This window comes from Oryctolagus cuniculus, chromosome X (assembly GCF_051225735.1).
Source record: "Oryctolagus cuniculus isolate XC-2025 breed Fujian yellow rabbit chromosome X, ASM5122573v1, whole genome shotgun sequence".
NCBI classification, from domain to species: Eukaryota; Metazoa; Chordata; class Mammalia; order Lagomorpha; family Leporidae; genus Oryctolagus; species Oryctolagus cuniculus.
The window spans coordinates 3,774,001-3,784,063 of record NC_142888.1 but is presented as its reverse complement, the minus strand read 5'-3'; the positions used below and the strand labels follow the sequence as shown (position 1 = coordinate 3,784,063).

The window sequence follows — 10,063 nt, the reverse complement described above, 5'->3', positions numbered from 1 at the left end:
ATGTTCTGGGAGAGTAGTGGACCACTCATTCATGAAATCCTTACCCCTTATTTTATCATTCTAGTAAGGGTTTCAGACAAACCAGTATGATACCTTTTTACCTAGTTATTGTGGGGCATAAATTTTTGGAATATTTTAATATCAAGGTTGTCACCTTAAAACAAATTGTTACTCCAATAATATAATAATAAATGTATTGAGTGCTTATTAGATGTCATGGACTATTCTAAGTGCTTGACATGTTTTAAATCATTTAATCCTTGCAGTGACCCTATATGGTAGATGCTAATTATTGTATTAGTTCCATTTTATGCATGAGAAAATTTGAGATGTGGCAAAGGAATTAGAAATATGTTCAAAACCTCCATTGAATTAAAAACTGGCATAGCCATCTTCTGTTACCACATTCATTACATGAGAATCACAAAGAATGATGTTTTCCAATTCTTTCCCAAATAATTGCTACAATACTGCTCTTGTATTTATTTCAGTTGCCAGGGTAAAAAGTAATGGGTGCTAATCTGATTCTTTTCATCCCTGGCAATTCACTTGATCCATTATCCCTATTTTTCCTGCCTTTAAAACTGGGGCAGTCATACCAGGCCACCACCCCTCTAGCCACAGAGAACAAAAGCAGTAAGATTTTATTGCAAAACATTTTGAAAAACTTAGACTTGTACTAATTTATTATTCAACCCATAGGGAGTTGGGTGGTGGCTAAAGGAAAAGAAGAAAAGCAGGAAATGGGAGTGGGGAACAGAGAAGAAGAGGGGTTGCCTAGCGAGGTGGAACCGAAGAGAACAAAGGCCCAAGGAACCTCAGCAGTGCCAAAGGTTGGTTTGCCACTTGACCCACTCCCAGTTGGGTCTAGGCTCCATCAGGCAGGCCTGGGGACTTATCTCTGTGCCTTACCAATGGCTACATCAATGTCAAATAGTGACTAGAGTCTTCAAAAGAGCTTCTTTGGTCTGTTTCCAAAGAATTTGCCCTTGGCTCTCATCTCCTTTCACCTGCCTTTCCAAAGGCTACCGACAGATGGTTCTCAGGTTCATCCACACTGATTTTGCTTCATGTCGAAATATGCTCCAGCAGCTCTCTCAGAGCAGAGCCCCTGGCCAGTGCTCAATGGTGTGTGCATGTGCGTGTGTGTCCTCAGAGAATAATTCTCTTGTCTGATGTAGAGTCACAGTCACACAGATTGCATTTATCTTCTCAGAGGGGAGGGAAAAAAAGAAAATTCAACATGACCTTATTATAAGCCATGTTTAAACATTGAAAATTCCCCCTTAGTGATGCACTTCCAGGGTGGAGCAAGTTTGGATCATTTTTTGAGTCAAAACTATAAACAGAAGATTCCTCACTCCTGGGTTGAAGGCCATCACAGATGAACTTACTGCCTGGAAATCCACTGATTCTCCCATCAAGTTGGTGCAGACTGGGAGAAGACTTGAGGATTTCTATGCTGTCACTTTTGAGGAAAACTTGAATAATGGAAGACTCAAGCTGTGACTCCACTTGTGTGTCTGCCTTCTCTCCCATGAGGAATGCCAGCCTGTGCTTCTTATCCAACTGTAACTCTTCAGGAAGCTCGTTCTCCTCACCTCTGTTTGGCATACAAATAGACATTTTAAAAACTCGAATGGACTCCAAGCTCTTCCATGTCCTCTCTGCATCCATGTCTTCCCCGACCCTGCGCCACACCATGGATTATACTGATGACAGATAAAGTAGTCTTAAAATAAAGTTTCCTTCATGCCATGTCACTCACTACTCAAACACAGTCAGTGACTCCCATTTGCCTACAGGATCAATTCCAAAATCCTTTACATTCTTTTCCACCACTCTTTTATTGTGTAGCCCCTTCACTTCAGAATCCTCCTAAGTATGGATCCCCCCTCCCCCTGCTCATTTCCCTTAATGCCTTCTTCATGTTAACAACCCTTGACATGAACTTGTACTGAGTTATTATTTAACCCATAGGGATTGTTGAAGGCATACGCCCTCTACATATCTAAAATCCTTCAGAGAAGTGGCTGTCAAAATGTGGTCTCTGGACCCCCAAGCTGACATCACCTGGCATCGGGTTAGAAAGGCAAGTGCTCAGGCCCCACTGCAGACCTGCTGACTCAGAGGCTCTGGGGGGTCAGAAGCCACACTCATCTCATAGCCCTTCCACGTTTCAGAAACCTTTTGAATTCTAATTGCACCTCTTCCTTGATGCTTCCCTGACCAGCACAGCTTGTGTCTAAGTTATTGATGCGCTTCCATGTTTGCCTACTTCCTTTGAGAATCAGCACATGCAGCCAGCCTTATTTGCAGTTAGCCGCCTTTTAAGGAAGTCAAGGATGATTTCTACCCCTTCTTTCTTTTCTTCCTTCCTCCCTTCCTTCCTTCTTTCCGTCTTTGTCCTCTCCCTGCCATCTTCCTTCCCCCCACCCCCTGCCCTTTTCCTGCCTTGCTAATGCATCACAGGCCTTAGCATAGACACTCAGTTGGCAGTTGATCACCAGCTGTGGTTAGGGGGCAGAGCGGAGTTCACATATTTTGGGAGTATTTTTCTAGTCTTGAATTTTGCAAACTGTGTCCTTTAGTTCTCATGGCACAAACAGAATTACCAGGCTGATGGCTCAAACCCTCACTCTTCTAGCATGTTTGGAAGCTTAATGTTCTGGAGACATAAATGACTGATACACATAACCAATGAATAACCAGGTACCAGAAAACTGTGATTCAGCAAATGTTGTTGGCTCAGTCTGGCTGCTTATGACAAAGGGCCCCTAAAGGGTGAATCAGAAAGGTCCATCTGATCAACCAGTAAGTCCTTGTGGCTCTCCACCACCTTCCCTCCCCCACTCTCTGGGGAAGCGGGATGCTCACAACATGATAGAACACCATGGGAGGAGTCTCATCCTCTCTGAATCCACTGGCAAAATGAGGTCCAAGAATGAGACTGTCAGGGCCGGACCTTTTCAGTACCATATCCTTTTATCACTTCCTCCCCTCCTTGCCCACCATGAACCCTTCACTGTGACATTTTCATAAATGAGACAACCTGCTTTAAATACCATCATACCTGCAGAGAAATTAAGAAGCAGCCAGGTTGCTAGCAGTCTGATAAAAATAAACACAGAAGGGCTGGTGCTGTGGCATAGCAGGTAAAGCCGCCACCTACAACACCAGCAGCCAACGTGGGCATCGCTTCATGTCCCAGCTGCTCCACTTCTGATCCAGCTCTCTGCTAATGCACCTGGGAAAGCAGTGGAAGATGGCCAAAGTGCTTGGGTCCCTGCACCCACATGGGAGATGGAGAAGAATCTCCTAGCTCCTGGCTTTGGCCTGGCCCAACCCTGGCTGTTGCAGCCATCTTGGGGAATGAAACTGCAGATGGACGATCTCTCTCTCTCTTTCTCTCTGTCTCTCCCTCTCTGACTTTCAAATATATAAATAGATGAATCTTAAAAAAAAAGAACAGAGTCAGACAGTCCTTTGTAAGATACTTGTGGGGGAAAGGGAGATTTATGGTTCTTATTCTGTTACTATACTCAAGCTTGGGGGCTTTCAACAGGATTTGTTAGTAGTGCTCATAAACCATTCTTAGATTCTACCTCCCTTTAGAGGAGTGAATTCCAAAACTTTTTGATCCAGGCACCTATATCACTAAAACTATATTAAGCATGAACCACTAATCCAGTTATATTTGTTTCAAATTATATTTATGATTGCTCTATTGTATTACGTGCATAATGAAACACATAGACAAAAATGTTTTGAGGGTGAGGGTGAGGAAAGGCTAAAGTGAATGTTTTTAAGCGGCTTTCTAATTGTGATGTCTTCCTACTATCATTTTCTAACTGCTCCGGAAGCAACATGCAGTCACAGCAGGTTCATTGCACTGGCAGTCACTGGCAGGCTGTGACTGATACATTCTTGACTGACCCTAGAAGTCATTTGTAGGAGGCTTCCTTCTTAGCCTGCATGAAAACACTCTCCAACTATTATTTATTTCATTTAAGATACAACAAATAGAGACATCGTTCATCCATTGGTTTACTTCCCAAATGCCATCAATAGCTGGGACCAGGCTTGGCTGAAGCTGGGAGCTGGGGACTGGGAACTGAATCCAGATCTCCCGTGTGGATGTCAGGGACGCAAGTATTGAGCCTTCATCTGCTGCCTCTTAGGGTGTGCATTAATAAGAAGCTGGAATTGAGAGACGAGCCAGGACTCAACCCCAGGGTACTTGACATGATATGGACATCCCCAGCAGCATCTGAAAATGCTGTGCCAAATGCCCCTCCCCCACTTCTCTAGCTGTTAATGCATGTTCGGTATTCACGGGAGAGGCCTGAACTGTTAGAGACTTAATACATCAAGAGTGACTGCCAAACAATAAGGGATGGGAGTGAAGGGGTAGATTCTTCAACTTCCTCATACCCAAAAGGACAGTTAGGTTCCACACAGTCTCCGAGAATCCCCAGCAGCCTGGAGTCCTGAATGCCTGGAGGAATAATCCCCTCTTTAGTACACCCTTTCTTGGCTTTCTTGCCTTTGTCTGTCTAAATAAGATATTTTCACATGAGTCCTTATCTCGGGATCTATTTTGAGGGGATTCCTAGCAAAGATAATTGTTAATAACATATTTGCAATGATAATTAAATGTGATAATTTCTGCTTTATGGTAATTGATTAGAATGTCATTGTTTTCTTGATACAGCTTCTGCTGAGCTACAACGAGGTTAGGAGAGTTGTCAGCATTGCCATTTTCTTCTGGTTTCATATGCTTGCATTAATGGCAATATCTTGATCTATGGTTTCTTTGAAGAGAAATTGTAAGTTGTGTATCTATTTTTATATGGCTGTTAGTTACAACTGAATAACATAATTTGTAACACTACCCAACCAGGAATACATAAACTGCAATACTTTGCAGTATGCTGAAAGGAGCTAAGACCTGAGGGCTCCATTCTCAACCCTCCCCAGTGTGGAACATTCCCTCCTTCCCCCAGGACACCTTGAAAACCACCTGGGGCATATGAACCTCTCAAACAGATCAGGGGAGGACACTGGTAGCAATTTATATATTAAATAGTAGTAAAACTCTATCCTAACATTGCTCCCTACACTCCAATGTATTAACTCGTTCACCCCTGGAGTATAATCACCTCATTTTGGAGACCACTGCTCTAGAGAATCTAAGGCCCTGTCCAAACAGCCAAAAACCAAGTGGAAAATGTAGGTCAACAAAGAATGGACTAGCTCATGGAGACTCACTTGCCATGAGTCCTCAAGCTTTTTATTCTGTATCTGAAAAAAGAAAGAGGAGTTTAGATGCATGAACTGCAGAGGTGGATAAGGCTGGAGAAATCAGAAATGAGGACAAGAGAAGAGAAGACGAAATTGTCACGCTTGCCTGATTTCATGGCATTGTTTTGATCCTCAATGGAGAAAAGTAATGAGACCCAACATGGACAGGGCCATTTCATGAGACACTTTGCTGAGAGTGAACACAAGTATTTTTGCTTTGAGGCTCAGGTGACAAAGAATATCACACAGTGGAAAAGAAAGACATTCTCTGGATGACTTCCCAAAACAGAATGTCTCTCCGCAATTGCATCATGGACTATTTACAGAACATGGCAGGGCAGTACACTTGGTCGGGAAGTTGGAATTCTCAACATCAGCAGTAACACTGGGCAGAGGCCTTTGCTCCACTTCTCAGCAGATGATACCGACGAGGGGAAGCCACCACAGGAGAGGAGGACATTTTGAACACAGTGAATATATGGGGCCTGCAGCTGCCATTCTGGTTCAAGAGCTCCCTCTGAAATCCTGCCAAGGACACGGAGGAATACTCAGTTGGGACAGGGAGGACTTTTCCAGAGAGCTGATTACTCTGAACAAGCAGATGGAGTAAAGGGTCAGGAAGCTTGGATTAATTTGATCTCATTCATTATTCTCAGGGAAAGATTCAGTGACAGTAATAATTTGGGTTCTTTTATTATCAAGTAGGCAAATAACTATTTAGTATCAAATAGTTTCTTTACTTTGGCACTGCAGATCTGGCCACGCTGCAGATAAAATAAGAATGAGTTTTTACTTGTTCTTTGTGCATCAGGGCAGTATTTGGTGGAGAGGCGTATTCTGATGATGGAATGATAGTTGATGATTGGATGTAGAAGAACAAATGAGGAGGAGAAGTAATTATAATAGCACTTCCTTTAAGCAGGTTTGCGGGACAGATTGCTTCCTGTTCCTCTGAGTTGCAGAATTACAGATGCTAGAGGCTGCCCTGAAAACGAGTGCATCATTTTCCTTGGTGAAGCATGTGTATATGCCATGAATGATATCTTGTGGACCTGACCCTTAGATTCTTCCAAGTTGTGTAATAATTTATATTAACAAAGTAGTTCTCGTGCTCGTAATTTATAAACTTGATCATTCCCACCCAGATCCTTGCCATCTCACCTCCTCCACACAGTCATGATTTAATAGCTCAACTGGGAGGTGAGGTCTCAAATTACCAAACCATCATAACTTTCACCATGGATACTGTAAGACATGCGAGAGGAAATGAAGATCCTTGAAAACGAGTTACACCTCAGGCAGAAGCATCAGTTAACTACAAAACCAACAGCTTTAGAAGCCGGTTTGCATTCTCAGGATATTAGGAAGCCATTTCACGTGCTGAAGGAATTTTGGGGTGGACGAGGTAGATTGCATTTCAACATCTTGAAAGTGTTAATGAATTTTCTAAGGACACCTTAACCTATTTCCAGTGAGTAGTTTCCCAAGGTTCAATGGAACAAATAATCACTGTCCAGTCATCTTTCTTGTCTTGACTTTCTTTAAAAAAAAAAAAAAAGGATTATCCCTTGGAAAGAAAAATCTAAATCCATTATATTTGTATATTTTTTCAGGGTCATTTTAGAAATCTAATGAAAGACTCAAACACATTTAGTCAGAAAGTGATCAACTTTAATCTGAAATTCTGTATATTCTATTGACAGCAAATGTTTAATTTATATGGAAGTGACCATGAGCAAATGAAAACTTAGAGAAACTATCACGACTAAATTCTAGAAGTCAGAATATTGAAAAAAGGAAGACATAAGTAATGAATTCACAAATGCATCCAAATGCCAATAATCATTTAATATTTTCCTTCTAAGAGTAAGCCCTCAGGGTTGGCCCTGTGGCGTAGTGGGTAAAGCTGCTGCCTGCAGTGCCAGCATCCCACATGGGCGCCAGTTCAAGTCCTGGCTGCTCCACTACTGATCCAGCTCTCCACTATGGCCTGGGAAAGCAGTAAAAGATGGCCCAAGTCCTTGGGCCCTTGCACTGGCATGGGAGACCAGGAAGAAGCTCCTGGCTCCTGACTTCAGATCAGCTTAGCTGTGACCATTGTAGCCATTTGGGGAGTAAGTCAGCAGACAGAAGACCTCTCTACTCCCCCCACCTCTCTCTCTCCCTCACTCTCTCTCTCTCCCTCTGCCTTTGCCTCTCTGTAACTCTGCCTTTCAAATATATAAATCAATCTTTTTTAAAAAAAAGAGTAATTCCACCACTTGGTAATTATCATCTCAAAATGAAGGTATGAACATTAATTAAGCACCCTCTAAGCAGCATGATTAAGAGGCAATTAATAACAGATATTTAATACTAGTCAAATTTAGTAAACATTTGTTTCTTTTGAAACTTTTTGTTCACTTGCCAGATAGGCAAAAGTTTCCTTTACTGTCGCAGTATATCTTTTAGCAAATGTTGTGTTTGGAGCTTGAAAGCAATGCCCTGGGAAACAGTGTGCTGTTACCATGGTCTTGGAATGTCATAATCCTGAATGCTGCAACCATCCTGCAGCCAAATGCCCAAGCACTTTTGGACAAGCAACCTAATGCTTCAGATCCTCTGGTTTCTAATCCCATCATAAAAACAAATATAATAATAACCCTGCTCAGCTTCTTAATACTCTTGCCACCCTTGGCTTCACGGCTGTTCTTCATGATCTTTCTAATATTTCCTTCTACTTTGCCTACTCTCAATGGCATAGCTAATATATTTGATACCTGGAGCAGATAATTTTTTAAAAAAAATTCTCGTTCTTTCCATGCCAAAATTATTTTTAGTGTCAACCATATAATAATCATAATAATACTTTTCTTGAATCATTCCTGGGTTTTAATACAAGCAACTAACAATTAAAATGAAGTTTTGGCCTGGTCAAGATGGCTTAGACCTGTAACTCTCTGCTTCTCTCTGGTAAGTAAAAACTATAAAACCTGGGAAAAACTCAAGAGGCGATCAAAACAGTACTTCGAAAGGTAATAGAGGAAGGTGAGCTGATTTGGATTCCAGGACTGGAGGATCAACCAGTGGCATGGTGTTTAAATCTCCCCCACCCAACTGAAGAAGGCAGCAAAGACCTGGCATTTCCAGACCCCAACCTAGCAACACAAGGCAGCTCGGGTAGGCTCATTTCTCTCCCAGATCAAGTGGTAGTCAGTCTGACAATGCCAGGTAAACCTACAACACTGGCAGGGGGAGAAGAATCAGGAGTCCCATTAAAAACAAGCAACTAAGGCAAGTTTTCTCCTCCGTTTCCAGACCCAAGACATCCATCTCCTGCCAAGACACCCTGAATGGCAGGTTGGTAGTAGCAAGAGGGAGTCTGCCACACACAAGCTGCCTAGCCCAGAAAGCATTCTTCATCCCTCTTTCCAAGAGATTCTCTTCCTCTACCTTGGAATACCAGGTGGCCCTGCCTGGAAAAATCCCCTTGATCCCCTCATGCAGCACCACCAGGGACCAGTGGGAGCCCCAACATCTCCAGATAAACCAAGCATACCAAGAAACACTGCAAAGGCCTTTTAAAAAGTCAAACTGTTATTGAAACCAGAGTCCACAAGAGTAGATTAGGACCTGCATGCTAAACCTAAACAGAGTGATTGCCTGCTAGAATAAAATATTTAAATGGGACCTGGAGTCTCCTAATAGCAACAGTGTACAGAATATAATGCGGAATAACCCATTCTATCAAGAGCCAAGGAAAACATAATCTGAATGAAAGAAGACAATCAACAGATGCCAATAAAGAAATGAGTCAGGTGTTGCAATATCATATAAGTGGGTGAAAGCAACTAAGTTCAAAAGAGCTGAAATTGCACACTGCATGTTCTCTGACTGTAACAGAATCAAACTAGACACCAATAACAGAAAAAATAGGAAAATTCCTGAATACTTGGAAAATAAGCAACATAATTCAACAACAATGCTCCGACAAGCCATGCAAATTCTTCTGAAATAAATGGGAAAAAAACAGAAAATCTCAGAAAATAAATACAAGTATAATGAAGAACGGAAATTTTAACACTGAAAAATACAATCCTCAAAAGTTAAAAATTTATTGGAGGGGCCGGTGCTGTGACACAGCAGGTTAAAGCCCCAGCCTGCAGCACCGGTATCCCATATGAGCACCAGTTCAAGTCCTGGCTACTCCACTTCTGATCCAGCTCTCTGCTGTGGTCTGGGAAAGCAGTAGGAGATGGCCAAAATCCTTGGACCCCTGAACCCATGTGGGAGACCCAGAAGAAGCTCCTGGCTCTTGGTTTCGGATCAGCTCAGCTCTGCCCATCATGGCCATTTGGAGAGTGAACCAGCAGATGGAAGACCTCTCTTTCTCTCTGGCTCTTCCTCTCTCTGTAAATAAAATAAATAAATAAATAATAAATCTTTAGTGGCCGGCGCTGTGGCACAGTGGGTTAACGCCCTGACCTGAAGCACCAGCATCCCACATGGGTGCCGGTTCGAGACCCGGCTGCTCCACTTCTGTCCAGCTCTCTGCTGTGGCCCGGGAAGGCAGTAGAAGATGGCCCAAGTCCTTGGGCCCTTGCACCCACGTGGGAGACTGGGAAGAGGCTCCTGGCTCCTGGCTTCAGATAGGCGCAGCTCCAGCCGTTGAGGCCATCTGGGAAGTGAACCATCAGATGGAAGACCCCTCTCTCTCTGCCTGTCCTCTCTCTGTGTAACTCTGACTTTCAAATAAATAAATCTTAAAAAAACTTTATTG

General features: G+C 42.8%; 1 protein-coding gene across 1 annotated transcript in view; it reads right to left on the bottom strand.

Annotated features, from left to right (window-relative positions):
- Positions 1 to 8,860: 8,860 nt before the first annotated feature.
- LOC138847526 (uncharacterized) overlaps positions 8,861 to 10,063 on the bottom strand; it is a 44,512-nt gene continuing 43,309 nt past the window's right edge. Inside the window, exon 6 of the mRNA XM_089324669.1 lies at positions 8,861 to 9,693. The gene's annotated coding sequence lies outside the window, so the exon portion shown is untranslated. The remainder of the gene's footprint in view (positions 9,694 to 10,063) is intronic.